At 41.9% G+C, this 18,979-nt stretch overlaps 1 protein-coding gene across 1 annotated transcript in view; it reads right to left on the reverse strand.

The window, feature by feature from the left end:
* Nucleotides 1–18,979, reverse strand: part of PTPRF (protein tyrosine phosphatase receptor type F) — a 397,824-nt gene that overhangs the window by 310,408 nt on the left and 68,437 nt on the right. The gene's annotated exons all lie outside the window — the stretch shown is intronic.

Genomic DNA, 18,979 nt, shown 5'->3' on the forward strand with positions numbered 1-18,979 from the left:
TGTATTATGATTTTTATATTTATTACTTCAAGAAAGCTCAGCTCCCTGTCATTTTCACAGAGGTCTCTGCTGATTTCCTTGCTCTACAGGTGGGATAACAGAGGTCATGGCACATCAGTTCACTTGCCTGAGGGTATGAGTTTGTCTCCCTATCAGGATTAGATCCAGAGGTGATCCTAGATTCTTTACTCCCACCCTCCAGCAGTTTTTTCCCATGGTCTAAACAAGATTCAGTACCTCAGCCAGGTTACAGAGTAGCTAGTAAAACCCTTTAGGATCAGAAAAGCACCTTCTGCACCCTAGCTGCACCCTCGGTAAGGCCATGTCTGCACTACCACTTATGTCGGCAAAACGTATGTCACTCAAGCAGTGTTCCCTCCGACTGTTTACATCCATGTGTGGAATGAATTTTGTTATGTGCACCAATATGGAGGTGATGTGTGGCGGGGGTGAAGCCGAGGGGTTCGGCGTGTGAGAGGGAGCTCAGGGCTGGAGCAGAGGGTTGGGCTGCGGACTCTGGCTGGGGGTGCGGCCTTAGGGGTGAGGCAGGGGATTGAGGGCTCTGGCTGGGGGTGCAGCTGCAGGAGGGGGCTCAGGGCTGGGGCAGAGGTGTGGGATGTGAGGGCTCCATGGGCTCTGGGGTGGGGCCAGGGATGAGAGGCTTGGGGTGCAGGCTGCCCCAGGACAGAGAACTCCCCCCAGCTCTCTCTCTCGCCGCAGCAGCTCGGTGCGTCTCCCCAGTCGCAGCAGCTCCGGTGGGGCGGGGCGCCTCTCCCCACCTGCACGGCCCTTGATAGCCTGCTGCATGGCCGTGCAACTTAGAGGGAACTTAGCTCAGGGGTGTGAAAAAAAACACACCTCTGAACGACCTAAGTTATACCGAAAAAAGCGCCGGCGTGCACAGTGCTATGTCAGCGGAAAAGCTTCTCCTACCGACAGCTACCACTGCTCGTTGAGGTGGTTTTATTATGTTGCCAGGAGAGCTCTCCCCCATCAGCATAGAGCAGCTACCTGAGCGATCTTACAACAGCGCATCAGTACAGCTGTGCCACTTTAAAGTCGCTAGTGTAGACATGGCCTAAGTATCATTGTATCCGTATTCACCATCAGCCAGCCAGCCACACAGATTTTTTACTTTTCTGTATATAGAGATCTGCAGTAGAGAACAAACTACAAAAAACCCAGCGATAACACTTTCCTACAGCCTTTCTACTTGCGTGCATATCAGGGGACAGGAAAAATAAAACAACTTTCCATTACCAGAATAGCATCACCTTTTAATTGGAAAGAGGTTTACAGTGCAATCACTTTAAAGGAAACTAAACTACATAGAATCCTAGTGTCTCAGGCTTGGCAGAGCAAGCACATTAGAAAACTAATCAAGCACAGGTATCCAGCCAGGTCTAGCAAAATGTCAGAGTAGCCATTAAGATTCTGCACGTCTAAATTTCGGAATCTCACCAATTCTCCGGAAGATGCAAGAGCTCAGAAAATTTTAAAAGGTCAAAATGCAGAACAGTTTATCATTAAATTTCCTTACAAAATACCCTCATGCAGAAACAAACCATGTAATGTTCCTGTTCTTAATTCTGTTGACAAAAGATTGTACATATTTTAAAAACCTAACACTTAGCAGCTGTGCTGTCAGTCTGCAGAGTTTGTGTGTATGTCGCTGTAATATTACCATATTCTATTATTCATAACAGGCTGCAGATTTCATTCTCACTCTTTCAAAAAAAATTAACTATTTAAAACCACAGAATGACTGGAGAACATCCTGACAGAACAGTTGAAGTTTGCAGGACTCTGCAACTCACTGAGCAGACAATATCTTTATTTGCTTTTTATAAGTGTTTCTTTCCTATTACAAGGAAATACAAGTGCATTTTTATCTGCACTGGCTAGTTAAGAGAACTTTCAGAATAGCATGTAAGAATATACGATACGCATACACTAAGCCGGGGTAGGCAACCTATGGCACGCGTGCTGAAGTTGGGAATTGGTCCTGCTTTGAGCAGGGGGTTGGACTAGATGACCTCCTGAGGTCCCTTCCAACCCTGATATTCTATGATTCTAAGGCGGCACGTGAGCTGATCTTCAGTGGCACTCATACTGCCCGGGTCCTGGCCACTGGTCCGGGGGGCTCTGCATTTTAATTTAATTTTAAATGGAGTTTCTTAAACATTTTAAAAACCTTATTTATTTTACATACAACAATAGGTTAGTTATATATTATAGACTTAGAGAAAGAGACCTTCTAAAAACAATAAAATGTGTTACTGACACGCAAAACCTTAAATCAGAGTGAATAAATGAAGACTCGGCACACCACTTCTGAAAGGTTGCGGACCCCTGCACTAAGCCCTGATTCATACTACACACTTATGTCAGTATAACTATGTTGCTCAGGGGCATGGAAAATCCACACCCATAAGCAACATTTATACCGAGCTAACCCTCAGTGTAGACAGTGCTACACCTCCCCAAGAGGTGGTAGCTATCACAGGCGCAGACTTTCTCATTTCCTTGGAGGTGCTTGACCCCGGTTCCCCCCAGGCCCTGCCCCCACTCCACCCCTTCCCCCAAGGCCCCATCCCCACCTCCTCCACTGAGTGCACCTTGCCCTCGCTCCTCCCTCTCCCCCCCAGCGACTGTTGCCCACCTTTGAACAGCTGATCAGTGGCAGGCAGGAGGCGCTGGGGAGGAGCGGGAGGAGCTGATCGGCAAGCCCGCCAGTGGGTGCTGAGAACCCACTGTTTTTCCCCGTGAGTACTCCAGCCCTGGAGCACCCACAGAGTCAGTGCCTATGATACCTATTCCAATGGGAGTAGTTCTCCCATCAGTGTAGGTAGTGTCTTCTTTACACCCTACAGCAGTACCGCTGTGGCACTAAGTGTAGACAAGCCCTAAGACTAACTAGTAAACAGTTACTTACATGAAACAAAGTGGAAAGGAACCTTGTGTGGATTTGAATGCCACTTTTTTTTTTAGCCAATAAGTGAAATCTGACACAAAGCTGAAATAGGATGACTACACCCCATGGCTAGTCTGCGAAAACAGGTAAAACTACAAGCAATTAGTTGGTTGGGCCTTTTCGATGTCAACCATGCAGCAGCTTCCAACAGTACAGACCTGGGACCATCTCACCAAACAACAATTAAAGCAGCCACGATGCTGAATGGGTGAAGGGCAACATTAATGTAAGGAAAAGAACAATACTTATCTTATTGACTTTCTTTTCAATATTTCTTGACTTTTAAAACCAATATAGCTTTTGGCTACAAAGGCATCCAAAGTGAATAATCCCCTTTTTCTCCCACCATAGGCAGATGGGGACCTTAAGTTAAGGATGATTTAGTTGGGAATTGGTCCTGCTTTGAGCAGGGGGTTGGACTAGATGACCTCCTGAGGTCCTTTCCAACCCTGATATTCTATGATTCTATGATTAAGTTAAAAAATGGGAAACTCAAAACCAATTCTAGGAAATACCTTTTCACAAAATATGTCATTACATTATGGAACTCTGCCACAGGAAGTCAGAGACCAACAATATTAAAAATGGGATTGGAATTTAAACAGAATATCCAAAGTTATCAATAATAATTATACATTTTGTGGATGAGATATTAAACCTCCTGTTTTAGGGCTTACCCCAATCTCTAATTATTAGAGATCAAAAGGAGATCTAATGTAGGAGTAGGTTATCTCACATCTGCTACTTTCAGAGACAGAACACTGGACGAGATGGACCTTGGGTCTGATGTAGTCTGGAAACTCCTATCATCCTACTACAATATCATAGAATCATAGGGTTAGAAGGGACTGCAAGGGTCATCTTTAATCCTCTGCCAAGATGCAGAATTTGTTGCATCTAAACTATCCAAGGCAGATGGCTATCCAGCCTCCTTTTGTCAGACACACAGATGAACATACACCTCTACCCCGATATAACACTGTCCTCAGGAGCCAAAAAAATCTTACTGCGTTATATCGAACTTGCTTTGATCCGCTGGAGTGCGCAGCCCCTCCCCCCCCAAGCGCTGCTTTACCGCGTTATATCCAAATTCTTGTTATATCGGGTCGTGTTATATCGGGGTAGAAGTGTAATTTGTTGGGAAACAGTCAACATGATTTTTGTAAATCATGCCTCACCAATCTACTAGAATTCTTTGAGGGGGTCAACAAGCATGCGGCCAAAGGAGATCCAGTGGATATAGTGTATTTAGATTTTAGAAAGCCTTTGACATGTTCCCTCACCAAAGGCACTTAAGCAAAATAAGCAGTCACGGGATAAGAGGGAAGGTTCTCTCATGGATTGGTAACTGGTTAAAAGATAGGAAACAAAGGGTAGGAATAAATGGTCAGTTTTCAGAATGGAGAGAGGTAAATAGTGGTGTCCCCCAGGGGTCTGTACTGGGCCCAGTCCTATTTAACGTATTCATAAACCATCTGGAAAAAGGGGACAAACAGTGTGGTGGCAAAATTTGCAGATGATACAAAACTACTCAAGATAGTTAAGTCTCAGGCAGACTGCGAAGAGCTACAAAAGGATCTCACAAAACTGGGTGACTGGGCAACAAAATGGCAGATGAAATTCAATGTTGATAAATGCAAAGTAATGCAAATTGGAAAACATAATCCTAACTATACACATACAATGATGGGGTCTAAAGTAGCTGTTACCACTCAAGAAAGGAATCTTGGAGTCATTGTAGATAGTTTTCTGAAATCATCCACTCAATGTGCAGCGGCAGTCAAAAAAGCGAACAATGTTGGGAATCATTAAGAAAGGGATAGATAATAAGACAGAAAATATCATATTGCCTCTATATAAATCCATGGTATGCCCACACCTTGAATACTGCATGCAGATGTTGTTGCCCCATCTCAAAAAAGATATATTGGAATTGGAAAAGGTTCAGAAAAGGGCAACAAAAATGATTAGGGGTATGGAACAGCTTCCGTATGAGGAGAGATTAATAAAACTGACTTTTCAGCTTGGAAAAGAGGTGACTAAGGGGGGATATGATAGAGGTCTATAAAATCATGAGTGGTATAGAGAAAGTAAATAAGGAAGTGTTATTTACTCCTTCTCATAATACAAGAACAAGGGGCCAACAAATGAAATTAATAGGTAGCAGGTTTAAAACAAACACAAGAAAGTATTTTTTCACGCAACGCACTGTCAACCTCTGGAACTCCTTGCCAGAGGGTGTTGTGAAGGCCAATACTATAACGGGGTTCAAAAGGGAGCTAGATAGATTCATGGAAGACAGGTCCATCAATGGCTATTAGCCAGGATGGGCAGGAATGCTGTCCCTAGCCTCTGTTTACCAGAAGCTGGGATTGGGTGACAGGACATGGATCACTTGATGATAACCTGTCTGTTCATTCCCTTTGGGGCACCTGGCGTTGGCCACTGTCAGAGGACAGGATACTGGGCTTCATGGACCTTTGGTCTGACCCAGTATGGCTGTTCTTACGTTCTTTGAAAACCTCCAGTGAAGAAGCTTCCACAACCTCCCGTGGCAGTCTGTTCCACTGTCCTACTGTTCTTACAGTTAGGAAGTTTTTCCTGAGATTTAATCTAAATTGGCTATGGTGTAGGTTGAATCCTTTGCCTCTTGTCCTGCCCACTGTGGCAAAAGAGAACAACTTTTCTCCATCTTTTTTGTGGCAGCCTTTCAAGTATCTGAAGACTGCTATCAGATCCCCTTAATCTACTCTTTTTCAAACATACCCAGTTCCTTCAGCCTTTATTCGTATGGCTTGCATTCCATCCCTTTGATCAGAGGTGAGGGACAAAGATGGATACTTTCTAGTTTCTCTACATCCGTGACCAAAATTGGACACACTACTCCAGCTGAAGCCTAACCAGAGCTGAGTAGAGCAGTACTATCCCATGACTTGCATACTATGCCTCTGTTAATGCAACCTAAAATTTTCTTTTTTTTTGAGATAGCATTTCATTGCTGACTCGTGTTGACGCAGTGATCCACTACAACTCTCAGATCCTTCTTGGCAGTGCTGTTGCCAAGCCAGTTTTTCCCCATTATGTATCTGTGCATTAGGTTTTTCTTCCCTAAGGGTAGCACCTTACATTTGTCTTTGTTGAATTTTCATTTAGTTGTCTATAGCCCCGTTCTCAAGTTTATCAAGATCCTCTGAATTTTAGCTCTATTCTCCAAAGCTTTGTGCCATCTGCAAACTTGATCAATTTGCTCTGTATCTACATTCAGGTCATTAAGAAAAGTGTTAAACAACACTGGACTCAGAACAGATCCCTGTGGAATCCCACTCAAGGCCTCCTTCCAATCAGACATCATTCCATTAATAGTTACTCTTTGTTTGCGGATGTTTAGCTAACGATGTATCCACTTAATGGTAGTTCCACCGAGCCCGTATTTCTCCAGCTTATTTATCAGAATGTCATGTGGGACTGTGTTAAAAGCCTTGCTCAAGTCCAGGTATATTATGTCCACCATATTCGCCCCATCCACCAAATCAGTTACCCTGTCAAAGAAGGAAATCAAGCTGGTTTGGCATGACTTGCTCTTGGTAAATCCATGCTGGCTGCTAGCGATCACCTCTACATCCTCCAGATACTCTCGAATTGAATGTTTTATACATCGCTCTGGTAGCTTCCCAGGTATCGAAGCCAGGCTGACTGGTCTAATTTTCCAGATCCTCCTTTCCCCCCTTTTTAAAGATGGGCACGACATTAGTTCTTCTCCAGTCTTTTGGGACCTCTTCTGTCATCTAGGAGTTTGTCAATATTGTTGCCAGTGGCTTCGAGATTTCTTCAGCTAATTCCTTCAGTACCCTTGGGTGAATAGCATCCGGCCCCGCTAATCTTAATTCATTCAAATTGGTCAGAAGATCTCTCATGTGTTCTTCACTTATCCCAATCTGCATCCTTTCCCCTTTATTGTCTTTAGTAACATTGCTAGTCATCCAGTCACCTTATGTTTTTTGTGATAAGACTGACGCAAAGTAGGCATTGAGCAGCTCTGCCTTCCTATCATCTTCCATTACCAGTTCACCGTCTCCACTTAGCAGTGGACCTACACCATCCTTGATCTTTCTGTCTGACATATCTGAAGAACCCCTTCCTGTTGTCTCTAATATTCCTCGCCAGCTGTAACTCATTCCTTGTCTTGACTTTCCTGATTTTGCCCCTACGTGCTCATGCTTTTCCCATGTATGCTTCTCCTTGGTGACGTGCCCCTCCTTCCATTTCTAGTATGTCTCCCTTTTGGTTTGTAGAGAGCTAAAAAGCTCCTTGTGCAGCCACGTTGGCCTCCTGTGGCTCTTCTTATCTTTCCTCAGAATAGCTTGATGTTAAGCCTCTACTATTACATCTTTTAAGAACTGCCAGTGCCCTTTGATTCCTTTTCTTCCTAATTGGTCTTTCCATGGGACCTTGCCAACTATTTCTCGGAGTCAGTTGAAATTCACCTTTCTGAAGTCCAGTGTCCTTGTTTTGCTGTTCTCAGGTCCTCCTTTCCATAGGATCTTGAGTTCTATTAGATCATGATCACCCCCAAGTTCCCAACCACCTTCACATTCACAACAAATTTATCCATGTTGGTTGGTGAAAATCAGATCCAAAATGGACGCCCCCCCTAGTTGTTTCCTCAATTTTCTGAATCAGACAGCTGTCCCCTAGACACGCTGAATTTGCAGGATGTAGGACATTTTGCTGCAATAGTCTTCCAACAGATATCAGGGACGTTAAAATCCCCCATTAATACTAGCTCATGTGTGCTAGATAATTGTTACGTGCCTGCTTGTAGAATGACTCATCCACTTCCTCTTCTTGATTTCGTGGTCTATAATAGACCCCCACTATAACATTGCTCCAGTTCTTTTCCCTTGTTATCCTCACCAGAGACTCTCAGTAGGTCTGCACTCACTTCCTCTTGGACCTCGGAGAAAGTGTATATATTCTTGACGTACAGCGCAACACCTCCCCCTTTTTAAATACCTATCCTTTTGGAACAAACTGTATCACTTAATGCTGATATTCCAATCATGGAAGTTGTCCCACCAAGTCTCTGTGATGCCAACTAAGTCAATTTTCTTCATATACCATGACTTCCAGTTCATTCTGCTTGTTCCCCATACTCCTTGCATTTATATACAGGCATTGAAGATATTTTGCAGACTGCCCTGTTGCTTTTCTTTTTGCCTTTTTAATGCAGTTGTGATTTCAAGGCCCTTACCCAGAAATTAGCCCTTCCCCTTGTCTTCGTTACTTGAGCCCAGATGCATATTATCTGGATTTTGTTCACCATCCCCCACAGGACCTAGATTAAAGCTCTCTTTATCAGGTTAGCCAGGTGATGTCCAAAGATGCTCTTGCCAGTATTTGATAGATGGAACCCGTCCCAGCACATTAATCCTCTTTCTATAATGTCATACAGATTTTTATATAGCCTTACACACATAGGAAATATCTTGTGATATACTGCTCTATGTATGCCAAGTAAACAGAGTTCCTCATGTCTTCAAAAGTACAGTAAGCTGTTCTAACACAACATATTACAGATTAAGTTAAATGCCACAAATTTAAACTAAATTAGCTTCACACTAAATGCCTGACCCCCTACAGAAGGCTGTGCTGCTGGCTGAAAAGAAATTCAATAGCACGTGTTCATTGACTAAATCAAATACAAAAAAAGAACTTATTAAAATGTCCAAGCCAATGAACACATTCTGGACCCCTACAACAATGAAAAAGATATTGCAAGGTTATAGAAAACGTATATTATATTATATAGTATAGTATAGTGAGAAATGATGTACTCACATTATTAGAGACTATGTTGTGAGCCTATATACACACACAAAGGGACAGAGTTAAGGTTGAGCAGACAGCCTCAGGGGAGACATTTTGTTACTTTTGTGACCTACGGTGTAACCAAAATGTTCCTTTAACAATGGGAATTATATACATATACAGGGAAATATTTCATAACACGGAACCATTTGAGTAGACACCACCTGAATGCCCAGATACAATGCAGATGATAAGATGTAGAGTGGTGAATCCCATCTGTAACTTTTACCTTATGGAGGCCTTTGCTTCATTCACTGCATAGTTTAACTAAATTTTCAAGTATACAGCTAAATTAGTCATGCACAAGCGAAGAACGATATCTTTTGGCTGAGTTGGAAGATTTCACAAGAAAATCTATTGCAAAATATACCATGCATCTCTCTATATGGTATATTTTTCAACATGTCATATCTTGGTCAAGTCAAACTCCATTTTCACTGGACTATTGAAAGGCACTTCCACTGAGGACTATTCCTTGTCAAATTTACAACTTTCTAACCTCAGCCATTTCAGCAGTGGAGTATTTTTAATAACGTTGCATGATTTTTTTTTATTTAATCTATAAACATGCCAAATGTTTTTCCCATTCTCCTCATTCTCAAAAATGGTCAAAAGCATTTTTGCTCAAACTTTCAAAACAAACAAACAAAACCTTTTACTTTTAGCCGAAGACCAAGATGGGAAATTTTCACCCAAAAGTGTAAACTTCAGAAAGTTACAAGTAACTGAAACAATGAGTGGAAACATTTGTGCAAAACTTGTACCATGCCTGCTGCAATACATCTGGTACCATGTTGGAAATGTGTGAAGATCAACATGCAGCACAAGCAAATGACAGACAACAAGCAGGACCTTTAACTCATCAGAAGACCAGAAGTATTTTTATAGCTCAGCACTTCTTATGTAAAACACTGTATAGGAACATAGTAATTGCCATACCCAAGACTGGATACCTTTCTGGAAGGTGCTTTTGTCAAACACAAGTTATTGGGCCTCAATACAGGAGTAACAGAATGAAATTCTATGGCCTGTGTGATAGGTCAGACTAGATGATCTAATGATTCCTTCTGGACATAAAATCTATAGATGACAGATCAGACCAGTGGTCCATCTTGACTAGTAATCCCGGTCTGATTACCATCGGTACCAGATGCTTCCAAGAAAGGTGCAAAAAAGCTAGCCCATTACTATGGCCCATTCCTGAATAACCTTCCCACGAGGAATCCCAGTTTCTTCCTATCCCCAGATAGTGAGCAACTGAGCCTATGCCTCAGCACATGGAGATACATACATCTTTCATACTATCTAGTGTAATCAGAATATTCTCACCATACATATAAATACCTTATGGCAACAAGTTCACTAGGTAGGTATTCTGTTTTTCTGGGATTATTAATATTATTTTAAGGGTTTACTTGTAGCAATTTTTGAAATGTATGCAGATATCCAAAAATGGGGGAGAGGGTTCAAGTGTTTGTCTTTGCATATATGGTAATGAGTAATGCATATTATCACACCCCTGTAGGGCACATTACTGCGCCATGTAGACAAGCCCTTAGATACGCGTAACCATTTCCAGTGTTTTCCCAGTGTTTATTGGCTACGCACAGATTTCTTTTTCTTTTCTTTTGTAACAAAGGAGTTTTATTTGTGTTTACTAGTTAAAATGTAAAATCAGAAGCCCTGCCCCCGCGTAATCATGTGTCTGTGTAAAAAAGTACTTTTTAATCAGAAGTGTCTGTTGTAGACCATTCATTATTTTGTATACCTCTATCTTCTCCCTCTCTAAACTAATCAATCCCAATCTTTTCAATTTCTCTTTGCAAGGAAGGCTTTCCAACCTCTAACAATTGTCATCGCACTCCTGAAAGCCCCTCTATTTCTACTAAATCCTTGTTGAGAAAGCATGAATGCAGAATTTCAGGTAGGGGCATCCTGTTGCTTCATATATTTGCATTTGAATATTTTCAAATTATTTCTAACCTATTCTTCATGCATTCAAACCTTTGTTTGTTTTCTGACCACCGTTGCTCAAGACACACTAAACCCATCTGTGATTACCATATTATAAAGTTCACTTTGCTTTACAAGTGATCTCTCAATCTGACATTACAGAAAGACACACTGTTCCACATTAAATAATTAGACACTGAATCATATACCCAGCTGCTTACATCAATATAAAGTATTTTGATTAAGTTTCTTTCTCAGCCCCAAAATCCTTGGCAACATCTGAATTTCACCCTCCATAGTTCACTCTTCCTGATGCATTTTTCTTCTGACAGAAAGCAGGTTCCTGGCCAGTAGAGAAAGACAATAGCCTTCTCATTTCTAAAAGAAATTTCTTCAAACACGTCAGAGGCACAAGTCCTTGATGAAACTCAGGTTTATGCCAACTGTGAAGCATGCTCTCACTCCCTTTAAAATCTGTTTAATTTGCCAAGCAAAACAAAAGCATCTGAAAAATTCCCTGACAAATGAAAATATTTTGCATGTTTTCAGAACTCAGATGAACAAAGTGGTGTTTTTGCTTCTCTCTCCCCCCCCCTTTTTTAAAACACGCTGTCCCCTAATATATTTCCTTTAGAGTTGAGACCCGCAAGAATTTCCAAAAGCCCAAAAGGTAGCTTACGCAGAAAGTCACAATTTGAAAACAGAGCCTTCAGTACAGCCATAAGTACAACTCTACCATAAAGCAACAGTTCAGCAACAAATTTGGACTAACATCCCGAGAAGTGATTAACTGTTATTGGGAAGCTGGTGAAAATGTACTATTCTATCTGCCAAGCCCTTTTGTTCTTAAGCCAAGGCTCAAAAAGGTTATTACAAAGACAGTTTTCAGGGGCAGAAATGCTGCATGAGCAAAATGGATGCAACTTTCCTGGGCTTTCTAAAATTCTATCATTAAAATAGATTTTATTTAACAACAACACAGCTACGCTACTGTTTAAGTGAGATTGTTTCACCGAAGGAGAGACAAGCCAAGCATCTAGATATTCTGCAATCTGATATCCAAGTACACAGGCTCAAGAGTTATTTTCTCCTCCTCCACACACCACAGTAACCTTGCAAGGGTTTAGATCACTAGAATTTAAGGTGAAGAGACAATCCCCAGGCACAGATAGAAGTTACAATGAAAAAATGAGGGAAGCAGCTAAAGGAAACAAGAGGATAGGTCTCAGTGACCTTTCTAGTACTGATCACACAGCACTGGATTAGCTGGACCATTGGTACAACCTGGTATGGCACTTTCCATGTGACCATTACTGGTGCCCCCGATCTTAGATCAAGTGGAATGGTAGCAAGTCAGATGCTTATGCCAAATTAAAGTCTTTCCCAAACTACCCCGTGAGCGACTAACTCATTGTGATGGTTTTCAGTGACGTCCAATACAGAAGGTTTCTCTGACATTTTGAATTGCAGAATGTGCCATTTTGGATGGCCACTCGCTTGGTCCCATGTGACTCCTTTCTGAAATTTTCACTTTCTACATTTTGACCAAAAGATACCTTGTCAAACTCATTTTGCAAGATACAATCATGAAAATGGTGTTGCTAAGCCCTGCAATAAGGACTGGAAATCCAGGGTAACATATCCATTGAACAGGTAATTGAAAGTCTCACAGACTGAAGACTTATTCCAACTTACACAATACGAATCGGACAACATTTTGTGACTAGTGTCTTCTGAGGCTGTAAAGGTGCCCACATACTGTGAAAATCTAGTGTAATAATGTTGCAAAGAAAGCCCAAATGTAAATGAAATTCAGGGCAAAACCTTGCAATGTTACCTACATTCATTTCCAGATGAAAAAGTCCTTGTTCATAATAAAATTTAGTATTTTGGTTTAATCTGACAATCACATGCTTCCAGAGTGCAAGACAAAAGAGAATTTATTGAGAATTGCTAGATCTTGAGAAAAGCAACAGAGTCCTGTGGCACCTTTAAGACTAACAGATGTATTGGAATATAAGCTTTCGTGGGTGAATACACACATCTGTTAGTCTTAAAGGTGCCACAGGACACACTGTTGCTTTTTACAGATCCAGACTAACACGGCTCCCCTCTGATACTAGATCTTGAGAATTTCTGTATACACCTATGATGGTTAACACCACAAAATAAATGAGATTTTTTCAACATAGGCAAAGCACCTCATTTTCTCATGGGACTGGACATACGATATAGATGGAAATTCTGCATTGTCTGAGTTATTGACATGTAAAGATTCCCTTTTTTGGAAACAAATTGTTAATGTACAGGTGGGATGGTTTTGTTTTTTGTTTTTTACAAATATATTCACTATCAAAAATGTCTTATGCATGTTTTGAGTAAACAATTTTTTTCTTTTTTTAATATGGAGCTATAGCTATCTCATAGAACTGGAAGGGACCCTGAAAGGTCATTGAGTCCAGCCCCCTACCTTCACTAGCAGGACCAAGTACTGATTTTGCCCCAGACCCTTAAGTGGCCCCCTCAAGGATTGATCTCACAACCCTGGGTTTAGCAGGCCAATGCTCCAACCACTGAGCTATCCCTCCCCCCGTTCAGAGTCTGGGTTCTTCATGAAAACAAGCTTGATCATCTCAAACTACAGAAGCATTTTGAAGCACCATCATAACAAACAATCAGAAAACCAAACAGAAGTGTCCCCATTATCTTGTTATTGCCTCCCACAACCGCTCATCTAAACACTAACAGCTCCAGCAAAGATCCCCATAATTCTTTTGTATCCCAAGTCAGCACACTGTAGTAGCAAGCAAGATGGGGCTCACTGTTCTGCGATTACTCACAAGCAGGTTTTATTTCTACTATGCTCCATTTCAATGGCGTAGTAAAAGCAGGTGGTATGTCATTAACACAGAGCCTGAGTTTCATGCACAAAAACTGCCAAATTCACCTAATAGAGGATTTTTTTTAGTATTTCCTTCTCAAAAACTTTCAACTGCCTGTATGTTTACAAATATACTTATTACTTTTTTATCTGGATGAGATGTGGATGAACAAATGAAACTGGCCTACAGCTAGTTCTGGAAATGAGAAAAGAACCCTGTAAGAGCAATGGGTTTATTGCCGATAAAGTCTGCAGGTGACACAAACATCTGTGGGGTGGTAAATAATTACAAGGACAGATCACTGATACAGAGAGATCTGAATCAGTTGTTGAGTTGGGCACAAACAAAATGTATTTTAATAGAGACAAATGCAAGATAATACATCTAGGAACAAAGGATGTAAGTCTCACTCAAAGTATCAGCGGCTACATACTGGAAAGCAGTGACTCAGAAAAGGACTTAAGGGTCATTATAGATAATCAACTGAACATGAGCCCTTAGTGTGATCCTTTGGCAAAAAGAGCTAACATAATACCTAGATGTGCTAGCAGAGAATACCAAACAAGTGTAAGACGGTGGTGATATTCTCTCTCTAAATGGTGTGTGTGAGACCACCACTGAATAGTGTGTCTGGTTCTGGTGTCCACACTTCAGAAAAAATATGTTGGAAAATGTGTCAGGTTCAGAAGAGCCACAAGAATGATCTGTAGTCTGAAAAACATGCCTTAAAATGAGAACAGTAAGGAGCTCAATCTACCTATTTTATAGAAAAGAAATGAAGGTTAAGGAGATGACTTGATAACAGTCTATAAAGTACCTTGTATGCAGTGTTGTTGTAGCCATGTTGGTCCCAGGACATTAGAGAGACATGGTAATATACACTGGATTTATGGCTTATTACAACAATCTATATATAACCACTAACAAGCCCCCCAACTGCCACCCCCCCCAGCTTCCGAAAGCTTGTGTGTCTCACCTACAGAAGTTGGTCCAATAAGAGATATTACCTCCCCCACCCTGTCTCTATAAAGTACCTTCACAAGCAGAAGATATCCAATACTAGATACTGATACAATCTGGCAGAAAGGAGTTGCAAGACCCAACGGCTAAAAGCCGAAAATCAGCAACAATCAAATTGGAAATAAGATGAAAATGTTTAATAGTAAGGATGGTAATTAACCATTGTAACAGACCACCAAGGGATGTAGGTAAATTCTCCATCACTTGGAGCCTTTAAATCAAGCCTAGACATCTTTCTAAAAGAGATGCTCTAGCTCAGCAGTTCTCAAACTCATGACCCCATTTTAATGGGGTTGCCAGGGCTGGCTTAGACTTGCTGGGGCTCAGGGCCAAAGCCAAAGCCTGAGCCCCACCGTCCGAAGCCAAAGTTTGAGGGTTTCAGCCCTGTGTTTTGGGACTCGGGTTACAGGCCCCCCACCTGGGGCTGAAGCCCTTGGGCTTCAGCACCTTCCCCCCACCCCCCAATCCAGGGAGGGCTCAGGCTTCGGTCCCAGCTCCTGGGGTCATGTAGTAATTTTTATTGTCAGAAGGGGGTGGCATGTAATGGAGTTTGAGAACCCCTGCATCTAGCTCAACCTCAAATTGTTAAACTAGATGCAGAAATTATTGGAGGAAATCATACAGCCTGTGTTATGCAGGAGGTCAGGCTAGCAGATCATAACGGTCCCTTTGGGGCTTAAAATGTATGACTCTATGCTGAAGATAACATTTTAAAGAGAAGCTTTACTGATCTCTTTCCAAGCAGCCCAGCCAAGGAGGACACAACTGACCCTCTCAAAAATGAGGACTTTAAGCCTCCACTCCTTTCCCTGAAAAGGCAGGATAGAGACAGTTCCCATACCACATTCATCACTGAAATCACTGTACCCCTGTTGTTATTTATTAATTGTTGCTGATGTGGTCAGCGTTGTATGGGACACAAAATACAGAGTCCCTGTCCAAGGAGCTTCGAGTCTCAGTCAGAAACTGAGAAGAGAGATGCACTGGGAAGCCCAGAAGAAGGAACAGCTTATGTCTTGGTTTTGGTGGGGTTTTTTTGTTTTGTTTCGTTTTTCTGTTTGGGTTGGCTCTCCTGTGAACATTAGTAAACATGTGTGTCCATAGGAGGACCCTGAACCCTGGGAGGTTGGAGGTTTGACAAACCAGCATGAAAAGGGTTTGACACAAAATACAGCGAAGGATGTTGTAAATGGGTTTATGAGGAAAAAAAACAAAGGAAAGATTAATTGATCAGTGGACTGCTGCTTTAGAAGCCACAGTAGCTACCCAAACAAGCTGTCACAGGAGATTGTGTACATGACAGAGCAACAAGGGGCTTGGTTATCAATGGCTGTCCAGTCTCAAGGTAGCATCCATCTCCTTAGGGCGACCAGAGGATGTCATGGGTCACTGGGATTGAAGGGACAAATGTGGGAGGTTTAATGTGTTAATTGTGCTAGCCCAAACGATCCAGGTCACACGGCATTTGGTGTAACTCAAAGACTGTTTATTCCCCTAAAGAATATTTTAAAGCTTTGCTCACGACCTTTATTGGTGAAGATGGTTAAGCTACCCAAAGATAACATGGTTAACAGCTGTAGAAAAGTACCTGAACATTTACTTAACTACTTGCAATGCAAAACACACTGGTATCTGGATCATACCTTATAAAAACCACACAAAACAGTCAAACACATCATTTTAGGGACATAAAAAACACAAGGAATAAAGAAACAGGAAGAGGTAAAGCATAAGTCTTGGGTTCAAAACTTCATCTTCAGGTCTCTCCACTTGACTCTGCAAGTGCCTTTCTCTCCCAGAGGAGACAGCTGTCCCTCAAAGGTGGCCTGCACCAGTTTTCGTTGTGGCTGATCAGTTGCTGAGTCTCCACCAGTCAAGCAGTTGAAAGCCTGAGAAGGCACAGCTGAATCAAGGAGTCAAGATCAGTCGGGTTCACTGCTGGGTCCCAGGAAGTTAGAGCAAGGAGGGCAAAAAGGCAGCACTAGAGTGAAAGTTTAAGGGGATACAGTAAAAAGGCTCCAGTTTTCTCCCCTGCCAAAGCTTCCAGACATAGTATTTTATATCCCAATGTAAAATCTCCTCAGAGAGACAGAGCTCGCTTTGAGTCAAATGTCTACAAATGGCACCAGTACTTTTTCATTTCTCAGGCTTTAGCAGTACTGGCAATTCTTTATCATCTTCCCATCATCTTTGGTTTCCTGTTCTTGACCCAAGTTAAGATCCAAATAATGTGGCCACTTGTAGAAGGCCACATTTGATATATGTGTCCATCCATTGTTATATAGACAGATCCTCACAGGGACAGAGGCCTGTTGACACAAAAAGTCAGCACCTATTTTCTCAGTCCATTCCCAGTTTTCACTGCTGCGATGCCAAACGCTATGCCATTATTAGCGCAAGCTCACTACTGGCCAATTACTTACCCTGGCCTTCCCATAAATAAATAAAGATGAAGTTCATCCAAAATCTTTAGACATCAAAATAGTTAATTGGATATTTGCCACATATCACATTCACACCTCAGTTGACATATGCCCTGCCTTATCTCTTCCACCTTACAAGGTCACTTTTGAAGAAGCTTTCTTCTTTAAATCCTTTGAAATTCTGCCTGAGATAATTCAAGACATACGTGGTTAGAAAAGACCTCTGCTGGGTCACTTCGTCCGCCCCTCGGTTAATGGAAGCCATGCCCAGGATGTCAAACACAAAGCCTAATTTAAAGAAAGAGTGATGATGGCCTCTGCTGAAAGTATTGATTTCTTTTCCCTGGACTCCACATATTTTGGTAGAAAAGATTTTTTTTTTTATTAAAGCAAGCAACATATTCCAAAGGCCCGAAAAGAGCATCTTTTCCTTGACAATTGAACTGAACATTAAATGAAATCTGCAAAGCCATTTTTCCGTGGTATAGTTGAGAGCTAACAGAAGGGGAAGCAGAGAGAGTGCATAAAAGAAAAACATGAGCAAGCTGACGGAGAACGTGTGAAACAATCATCCTGAATCAGCTCCAAGCTACTCTAATGGAATTAGGGTCACCCTGACAGAAACACAGTCAGATCACAGAGAAAATTTAATAATTTCTCCACAGCAGTCTGCAAAAGCAATAGGAGGTTTTTGAAAGTACTTTCTGCCAAACTAGCACTATACGTATGTATATATAAAATACATATATCTAATATCCACCCACCCACCCTTATGCTCACCTATCCCTGGTGGTAACTCACCAGAAAGGTTTGTGATGCTGTTGACTCTGTTCCCCTTAGAGTGCAGAACCCACAATCTAACCTCTTTTCTGAAACAGTGACATATGTTCAACCTTTGTATTATCCTCCAGTTCTTCAGCACTACCATTACACTTCCAGCTTCTGTGAACTCAATTCCAAGCAAGTCAGTGTAGTAAATTCCCTGCACTACTATGTAGTGCATATTCAACCTGTTTTATCTCACCCTTCAATGTCTCACTATATGACAGTTGCCTAATTGTCAAAAAGTAACAGCAGCAGCACTAAAATCTGTTATGACAACAACAGCAGACTTAGAAAGTAGGGAAACCCAGGTGATGTGTGGGCTCTTGAGCACAAAGCAGGGCACCAGATACACGACACAGCTGTCCCCTTTACCCTCAATTATTTTCCGAGTCTAGGGAATCTAGAAACAATGAGAGTCATATTTTCCCTGTTCTGTCACCTTTTATCAGAGGAACTTAGAGCACTCAACAGATATTAATTGATCCTGACCCCTCTGTAGCACCCTCCAAAATGGCTTTCCAACAGGGAGAAGGAACAGCCAGGGTGATCCAGAGGTCACTTCTCACCAATGTGTGTATCAGCCCAGCTCCAAATCCTATGACCGGGATTCTCATTCTTTACCTCAAGCTCCAGCTTTCTCCTCTGGAACAAGGATATCCCAAGGTTATACACACCAATGTATTCGGCCTTGGCTGCAAAGTCCTTTCCTACAAAACACAGTTTCCATCTCCAGATAAGTCATCCCTTAATTGGAAGTCTAATTGCTCCCAACCTGCCTGTCCCTCAGACAGAAAGGAAAAATGAAACTGTCACTTTTTTTTACTCCTGCCACTGGCAGCTGAGGCACTTCCTTCCTTTCTGTTCCTCATCTGCTGCGATCCAGACCAATTTGTTTTGAACAGTTCCACCCTGTTATTCAAAAGAGAGCCAGTGGGGAGGGATAAAGGAAGAATAGGAATTTAGAGCCACATACTGGGGTCAAACTGCACCTCCACAGAAGCTCTTGGTTAATCTGTGCCAATTCTCGAGGGTGC

This window comes from Terrapene carolina, unplaced genomic scaffold, assembly GCF_002925995.2.
Source record: "Terrapene carolina triunguis isolate 2854851 unplaced genomic scaffold, T_m_triunguis-2.0 Scaffold110, whole genome shotgun sequence".
NCBI lineage: Eukaryota > Metazoa > Chordata > Testudines > Emydidae > Terrapene > Terrapene triunguis.